This window comes from Neovison vison, chromosome 7 (genome assembly GCF_020171115.1).
Source record: "Neovison vison isolate M4711 chromosome 7, ASM_NN_V1, whole genome shotgun sequence".
Lineage (NCBI taxonomy): Eukaryota > Metazoa > Chordata > Mammalia > Carnivora > Mustelidae > Neogale > Neogale vison.
Window position 1 is genome coordinate 10,098,267 of NC_058097.1, and position 6,258 is coordinate 10,104,524.

Here is a 6,258-nt window from a genome sequence, read left to right on the forward strand (position 1 = left end):
AGCCAAAATCTCCAAACTCACAGTCACTCTCAATGTGCTGCCTTCCTCAAATCAACACATCCAAACTTACCCCAAATATGAACTTTCCAGTTGCTCAAAGCTACTGGTCTCTCCAAACAAGCAACCTCCCCTAGCACACAAAACTGCCCATATACTAGTCCCCACAATTCTACCAGACTTTGATGTCAACAGCCTTTCCAAACCATGCCACCTTCCCAAACAACATTCAGTACGGTCAGTTCTCAGAACTGTCAGTTCTGAGCTGCTCTCCATGGACTATCTCTTGCTTGCTCTGGGTGCTGGTGGGAGGGGTTGTAAACTTAACAGAATTCCTCAAGTCACTCAAGTCCTTTTTAATAACTCTTGTCTCTTCTTCATCAAAGAGCCACATCCCTGTGTCTGTTCCTTCTGGCTTGGAGGCACACCATCTTTCCCCACTGGGGGCAACAAGACCCTGGGACTAAAAGACTGTGAGATACAGGCGGCTCTGATCGAAGACCACAGCAGTCATGGCGTGACCATTGCTGAAGGTTCTTTCTCTCTTTTTTGATTGAAATCTAGTTAGTCTGCCATGTCCAGGAAGAGGACTCTGGACTTGTGGTGGCCCTCCACAGAGGATACACAGGCCTGGAGAGCTGGGTCTGACAAACGACTGCAGCCTGAGGGACAGGGCCAGGCCAAGTGTCACTATCGGGATTGTGGGGATTTTTTCCCAACAGGCCTGTGACATTCCTCCATCTCTTGGACCCCCATTGTGGGGTGGGGATGTTGACCTCCTGTGTCATAATAAAGAATGCAGAGGCTGCTCAGGCAGGGCAGACGGCACAGAAGAAAGGAGAGGAGGTTCCCCCTTGCATAGGCAATTCCAAGACTAAATCCAGACTCCTTTCCCACAAGTGGGCATGGCCTGACCCAGGGTGAGGCTACTGTGTGGCCATCCTGGGGCTGGGGTGGGGTGAACAGACATAATCCCTGACTTACGTGGAATCTCAGAGTCCTGGGTGTGTACTATGTCGGGGGAACCTGGGGCAGACCATTCACTGAGTGTCTGCCCAGCCCTGAGGGGAGGGGCTGGTTGGGTCCATAGGCTGTCCTCTTCCAGAGAGCACCCCCAGTCCGTTCGTTCGTTCGTTCCTTCCTTCCTTCCTTCCTTCCGGCTTAAATGGAGTAGACCTCATTTATAAAGCCTTATTTATCACTGCAGTTTTATTTCTTTTTTGAAAAATAGTGGAGGGCACGTATTGCATGGAGCACTGAGTGTGGTGCATAAACAATGAATTTTAGAACACTGAAAAAAATAAAATTCAAAAAAAAAGTTATTTATTTTAATGAGAGAGAGAATGGGGGGAGGGGGAGCAGGAGAGAGAAACTTCAGCAGACTCCCCCCCAACCCCCGCCACCACGTGTGAAGCCCGACACAGGGATCAGTCTCAGGACCCTGAGATCATGACCTGAGCCAAAATCAAGAGTTGGATGCTTAACTGACCGAGCCACTCAGGCGCCCCATCACTGCAATTTTATTTCTAGTAAATATACTAAATTTGCTCATAATGTTTCGTATTGAGAAGACTAAAAATGCCTGCATCTCATTCTCAATCCCCTGAGCCTGTGAATATATACGTGGCCTACATGGTGAATGGAGCTTTGCAGGTGAGATTTGGGGAAGTGCCTGAGTTGAGGAGATTGACCCTGGATGACCCAGTGGCTCAGTGTTATGGCAGGAGTCCTTAAAAGCAAAGAACATTTCCCACATTGAATCACAAATAGTTATGAAAATAGAATGAGTCAAAGAGATTCCGCATGGTTGGCTTTGAATTTGAACACAGGAGGCCAAGGGTCACGGAATGCTGTCAGCCTCTGAAATGTCACCAAGTAAGGCACAGATACTCCCAAAGAGCCTTCAGAAGGGAAAACAGCTCTACTGATAGGTTGATTATAGTCTGGTTATATGTTGATTATATGTCTGGTTCTGACCTACAGAAATGCAAGAGATCAAATTTGCATTAAGATATTAAAAATATGGCTAAGGCTGTGGTGGTATGTTATATACATAACAAGAGTGAACTAATACATAATAATAAGAAGAAATTCACAAAAACAATCCTAATAGTAACATACACTGAGGGGCTAACATGTACAGGCATGGCTCTGTGTGTTACAGGTGCTTTAAGTTATTTAGCAGTCTATCCCAGTCGTTTTGGAAGAAAAATTATTCTCATATCACATTAAAGAATCTGAGGGACAGAGGGGATGAATGTCCTGTCCTGAGGAAAGAGAGATCCAGAAAGGAGCATAGCCTAGATCTGGTCCCAGAGTCGTTTGAGGCCTGGCTCTATTCTTGTTTCCACTATTTGTGCCAGGGTGATTAAACAGAAATTGTTACACATCTCTCGTATCTGTATTTTGTCCACATTACATTAGTACACTGCTGGGGTCAATATATCAGTATCGACAAATACTGATGTCGGAAAATGGGTGAGAAATGCAGCTTCAGGATAACACTGTGACACTTTCCCATCTGCACCCCCCACACACACACCTCCTTGGCTGCTGTGGCTTGGGGGGCTGGTCCCCTGGCATCCAGCAGGTCTTAGTGAAATACCAGGGCTCTTTTCCCTACTCTACCAAAGTTCTTTACTTTCTTTTCCATGCACTTTCTCCCTATAGATGATCAACAGGCCCCGGGGACAAATGAGATCTTCAGATTAGCTAAGTCCATGCTTCTGTATTCTAAGACCAGTGAGGTCGGCTTTCCAACAGATTTGCTCACTGGGGTATGTTGCCCTCTGCCAGGTTTCTTGTCATATCTCACGGAATGGAGCCCTGTATCTTGGACCCCACACATGCACCGAGTCACCCAGAATGCCCCTCACTCCAGGCAGTCCACCCCTGAGTCACTCGCTGGTAGCTGGATTCACAGATCTGGCAGCCCTTGACTCTTTCTGTACCTGCTCTGGGGCTTCTGAGCCTCCGGGACTGACCACCTATGACCTCTGAGCAGTGTGTGCTTGTCAGTGGACATCTGGACACACTGTGCTGACCCTTTTGCAAGCCTCTGTTCCTGTGTGGTGATTTGGATAGTAATAAATTACATTTGACCGAGTATGATGGGATTCCTTGCAGAGAGGTCAACAAGGACCGGAAAGCAGGTTGTGAGAGCCTGCTTCTCTTCTAGTCTCAGCAGCCTCTCTAGTTTCTGCAGCCAGGCCCTGGGGCTGGTTTTACTTCCTATTTTCTGTTTCTTTTCCCTGTATCTTACTCCCCTGACTGGAAAAAGGCTCCTTCTCTCTGCTCTTGGCCCAGTGCTGTATGCTTACCCGCACCACATCCCTCTGTTCTTAACGGAGTAGGACTCAGGGAAGGAGGGGTAGGGGTTGGCTTTGCTGAGCTCGCTCCACCCTCCAGGTTATGATGGCTCTTAGATGACTTCAGTCAGCATCATAATCCAATGGTCCTGAGCACCCCATCCTCTCTGGAGGCTTTCTGTGCCCCCACACATGGAAGAGGCCAGCACTTGCAGCTCCTGGCATCAGGCCTGAATCTTTCTCCCAGTTCCTTCGTGTCATGCCATCTCACACACACCCGAAGGTCTACGACCATGACACTCCCAAAGGGCACTTAGTCATACGGCCCATGAACCACCAAGCATTTCAAATATCTGTGTGGGAGTTCTCCATGACTTTCTCTTGGTCTGAGCATTGCAATGAATGAGAGGTGGCTTGTTGAAATGTGTAAATGGGCACACAACTCTTTATCTGGATTATATATCAATAAATTCAAGGAAGTTCAAATATTAATAAGCTACAAAGAATGTCAACATCTCATCATGTTAACAGATTCTATCTATACCTTCACTCAATTCTTCCCACCTCATTCTTTTTATTTATATGATTGTAACTAAAAATACAGATGTGCTTTAAAAATACAGATGCTCGGGGCACCTGGGTGGTGCCCCGAGCATCTGTTACTTATTTTATTTATTTATAAATAAATAAAATCTTTAAAAAATATTTATAAATATTTATTTATAAATAAATAAAATCTTTAAAAAATATTTATAAATATTTATAAATAAATAAAATCTTTAAAAAATATTTATAAATATTTATTTATAAATAAATAAAATCTTTAAAAAAATACAGATGCCCTTGTAAAGTAGTATTAGACAATTCATACTTTGGAAGTATTTTTTTAAAATGGGTTAGAATATGAAAAAAGATCGAAGGGGCACCTGGGTGGCTCAGTGGTTTAAGCCTCTGCCTTCGGCTCAGGTCATGGTCTCAGGGTCCTGGGATCGAGCCCCACATCAGGCTGTCTGCTTAGCAGGGAGCCTGCTTCCCCCTCTCTCTCTCTGCCTGCCTCTCTGCCTACTTGTGATCTCTCTCTGTCTATCAAATAAATAAATAAAAATCTTTAAAAAAAAAAAAGAAAAAAGATCGATGGATGAACAGATAAAGAAGATAGGAAAATATATATATATATATATATATATATATATATATATATATATATTTCATGTATGTATGTCTGTGTGTGTGTGTATAAATTACTCGGTCATCAAAAAGAATGAAATCTTGTCATTTGCAATGACACGGATGGTACTGGAGTGTATTATGCTAAGAAATGGGTCAGTCAGACAAAGACAAATACTACATGATTTCACTCGCATGTGGAATTTAAGAAACAAGACAGATGAACGTAGGAGAAGGAAAGCAAAAATAAGAAGCAAAGAGGAGCACTCAGCCGAAATAGCTCAGTTGGGAGAGCGTTAGACTGAAGAAGCAAAGAGAATACAAACAAAAATAAGATACAAACAAATAAAGTAAAATACAAACAAAGAGGGAGGCAAACCATAAGAGACTCTTACCTCTGGGGAACAAACTGAGGGTTGCTGGAGGAGAAGTGGATGGAGGGATGGGGTAACGGGGTCATGGGCTTTAAGAAGGGCACTTGATGTAATGAGCCCTGGGTGTTATATGCAACTGGTGAATCACAGAATTCTACCCCTGAAGCTAATAATACACTATATGTTAACTAACTTGAACTTAAAAATAAATAAATAATAAAAAAATAAATAAAATGGGTCAGAATTTCATTTGGAAAATAATGTTCACGACAGCTGCAATTTTATTCCTAATAAATCTTCATGAAAGAAATGTCTGGAAATAGGAACAGTAACTCCTAATGATGTCTGCTTCCTTCCCCTGAAACCTGTCAGTGCTATTGTACATGGCAGATGGGACTTTGCACGTGTGATTTCGTTTGGGGATCTTCAGGACGATTTTTTCTGGACTATCCAGGTTGGTCCCATCTTAAAATAAGAGTCCTAAAAAAAAAAAAAAGAAAAAGAAAAAGAAAAAGAACCTTTCCTGACTGTACTGAAAATGAGGTTTAACAATGGAAGGAGGAAGGGTGTATGGATGGTGCAGTCAATTGGGCCTCTGACTCTTGGTTTTGGCTCTGGCCCTCATCTCAGGGTCATGAGATTGAACCCCAGCGCAGTCTGCTTGAGATTGTCTCCCTCTCCCTTGCCTCTCCTGCTTGTGCTCTCTCTCTCTCTAAAATAAATAACTCTTAAAAAACAATGGAAGAAGGACATGAGAGGAATGCTCTGTTGCTAGTTTTGAAGATGGAGAAGAGGTCCAAGAGCCAAGAAATGACGGTGTCCTAGAGAATCCCCAAGAACAAGGAGATAGATTCTTCCCTAGGATCTCCAGAGGGCAAGCAGCCCTGTTGATGTATTGGTTTTAGTCTGGTTGGACCTTTTGTGGACTTCTGACCTACAGAGCAGTACGATAACACATTTGTGCTGTTTTAAACTGCAAAGGTTGTAGTGCCTTTTTTTTAAAAATAAAGATTTTTCTTTCTTTATTCGACAGACAGAAATCTCAAGTAGGCAGAGAGGCAGGCAGAGAGAGAGGGGGAAGCAGGCTCCCTGCTGAGCTGAGAGCCCGATGCGGTGCTCGATCCCAGGACCCTAGGATCATGACCTGAGCCAAAGGCACAAGCTTAACCCACTGAGCCACCCAGGTGCCCCTCTAGCGCCTTTGTAACACATAATTACTTCGAAGATCTCTAAAAACGAAACCAGCAACATATACTCAGTCGTTAATGTGTGCCACATGCTTCTCCGTGTGCTTGTTTCATTTTAACCCTGTATTTTGAGGAACAGTGATGATAAATGTCCTGCTCTGAGATGTCACAACCCGGAAGAAACACATCTTGAATGTGATGCTAGGGAAGTTTGAGGCTGGCCTT